Consider the following 2,964-nt stretch of genomic DNA (forward strand, 5'->3'; position numbering starts at 1 on the left):
CTTCTAAAGCACTTTATAAGCAAGATTACAACTTTCAAATATTAAGCAAAAGATATGTATCTATTTAGAAAGGGAGCGGTGGGGGTAGAGAGAGAAGACATAGGACAAAATATAGCGAATCCAGGGAGAGGGAATGTGAATAATCATTGTGTACTATTCTTACAACTTTTCTGTATTTTAAATTTTTCTTGGTAATATAAAGTTGGAAATAAAAACACATTAAATACCATGCTTGGACACACACACACTTCTCCTGCGTAAGCAGATTTTTCCAGATGTGGAAGCACAACCTGGGGCTTGCTCAGCTGCGATTGTGGCCAAAAGGCATTGGCAATCCTCCTTCCACCCCCACCCCAGCTCTTTGGAGCATCTCCTCACCCCCTGGAGGATGTTTTTAGTCACCTGTGGAGGCCACATCTGCAGTAACTGGGTCAGACAGCCCCTCCCCGGACAGCTTAGGACCACAGCCTACTGGGGAGCTGGGGACCCTGCCCCCCTTAAGGACCGTTTAAGCAAACATGTCCCCTTGGTGTGTTTGTAGTCTCACTGGTGACCAGGTCAAAAAGCATGCCATGGACTACTCCCCACAGCAATCCCACCCAGGGCCAGGTGGCCGTTGGTAAGACAAGGACCTGGAGGGTCCTTTAAGGCTACCCCAGGGGTCCCTAAAAAAGACTATACATTGGAGCTACCTCCTTAGTTTGGTGTTTGCTTACTTCTAAGATAGCAATTTGAGGAGACTAGGAAAAAAAGAAATTGAAAAAAAAAAGGAATTGGAATGTTAATGAGAACCATCTGGAGTGTTTTCCAAGGGTGTAATGTTTGGTACAAGAAAGTAATTCCTCAGCTCAAATGAAGAGAAGAGAAATGAAAGAAACTGTTGTTTTGTGTTCACAGCTCTAACATGATGCCAAAGAGAACCACCTAGACCAGAGCAAGTCGCACGGGAGCAAGGCTGGGCAGGGGGCTTTGGAGAAGCACAGCGGCAAAGCAGCCTTCCTTGGCTCTGACATGCTACAGGGAGAAGGAATGCTTGTCCTCTGCCAGGGAGACTTCGGGGGATGAGTTGTGGTGGGCCCAGGGCCAGTGCTTGGAATCTGGGTAACTATGGAAACAGGCAACAAACACAGGATGGAATTTCAGCATTTGCAGCCAGGCCGCAGAGGAATGGGAAAGTTCGGAGAAAGTTCTTTTCTTTTATTCTCACTGAGGGTTGAGAGAAGACACGAGGAGAGAGCCACCAGGACTCTGAATAAGCACTCCCTACCCAGCAACCTAAGAGAGTCACAGAAGCAAGACTCTATTTTTGCTTTATTTTTTATTTATTTATAACCTACCATCACATTCCCTTGAGAATTCTGTAAGGGTCTAAGGTCAGTCCTATGGGGTCATACCTGATGCTCTTGGCTAGCAGGAGACAGGCTACAATACAGTCACTTAGCATGAGGACAGCCGCTCTTCTCAGGGACTTTTAGTGCATCATCTTAACTCCACACAGCCCTACGTTGCAAGTAATAGATCTTATAGGTAGGAGAAAGAAAAGCCAGACAGGCAAGGCCCAGAAATAAGAAGCCAGTGGCCTCAATGTAGGCCTGACCTCCTTGCCATTTGTCATCATACCTGTAACCTTTATGCTTGGGGACAAAACTGAATAATGATAGTGGCCAAGATTTATGAAGAAGAGCGAAGCATTCTACGTTGGCAAGCGTGCAAATGCAGATATCTGTGTCGTGGCAGAAGTAGACATGTGCTCCCACCTCAGGCGCATGGCCTTCTTTGGGTGGGGCTGCATGTGTAATGGAAGACACATTTTTGTTGCAGTTACTAGGAAGAAAAATTAAGTCAGAGAAACCACCGATTCCAGAATTTTCTTCCCCGAAGCCTAATTTACACATGTAATTGTCAGAATCTAGTTAGACACCACAACAGAGAGGACCTGGGTCTGAAAGATCTCTAAGGACATAACCCCACCGGCTGCATGTTCTGCAGATGGGGAAGCTGAGACAGGGTCCAGCCTGGAGCCCTAAGTCCTGGCTAGTGACTGGTACAGGTGTTTTCTTGACGTGGGCCAGGAACCCAGTGGCTGGCCCGCAGGTCCATGTTAGGAGTTGGAGGATGGATTTCGGTGAAATACTGCAAGTTGGCAGGATTTCACTGGGAGGCAGGAATGAAAAGATTGTTGAATCGGGGGTCAAAAAAGCAAAACAGTGAGGCATGGCTTGAGATTCTTAAGCACTGAGAATAATATAGTGTGAAATCCACTCTGGTTTCACTATCAGAGCCACCAGTAGTTAGGAAGAAAGTTTCTGTTGTAAAAGGAGAAAAAGACTCAGAATTTTGCAAAGAAAGCTGGTTGTAAACCAGCAGAGTTACATGACCTTACAGCAGTTTGAAGAAATCATCTTGAAACTTCATTAGCAAAAAATGCTCCTCAATAAGCCAACAGGAAATAAGAAGTGCAGAAACTTCTGGAAATCTTTATGTTTGTTTTTAAAGTGGAAAAAAGTTTTAAAGGAAAAAAATGAAAAGGAATTCATGACCCATATAAAGATAGAGTTTCAGTAAAACTAATTTGAGACCAAGAGGCACCGCGTAAGACAGCAATGAAGCCCTCGCCCAGCCGGCCCAGGGGCCTCCATGTGGGCTGCTGGACACACACAGCAGACCCAAAGCTGCTCTTGGGAGACCAAGCTTCTTTCACACGAAAGACAGAACTTAATTTGCTGAAAAGTAACAAATCTGCCTAGGGCTGTCCAGAGTCCTGTGGAAGCTTAACTGTGGAAAAATTTACAAATCATTTCAGCACTTAGCAATCCAGGGGTATCTACTATTTATCCTGAAATAATTTATTTTCCCTAGTTCTGCTTTGTGAATTTTTATACTGAAAAAGTCCAGGGGTAGGGTGTCATTTATTTCTTCAGTAAATGTTCTTCTTTTTTTTTTTTTTTTTTTTTTTTTTTTTTT

This window comes from Octodon degus, unplaced genomic scaffold (genome assembly GCF_000260255.1).
Source record: "Octodon degus isolate 3935 unplaced genomic scaffold, OctDeg1.0 scaffold00008, whole genome shotgun sequence".
Taxonomy (NCBI): domain Eukaryota; kingdom Metazoa; phylum Chordata; class Mammalia; order Rodentia; family Octodontidae; genus Octodon; species Octodon degus.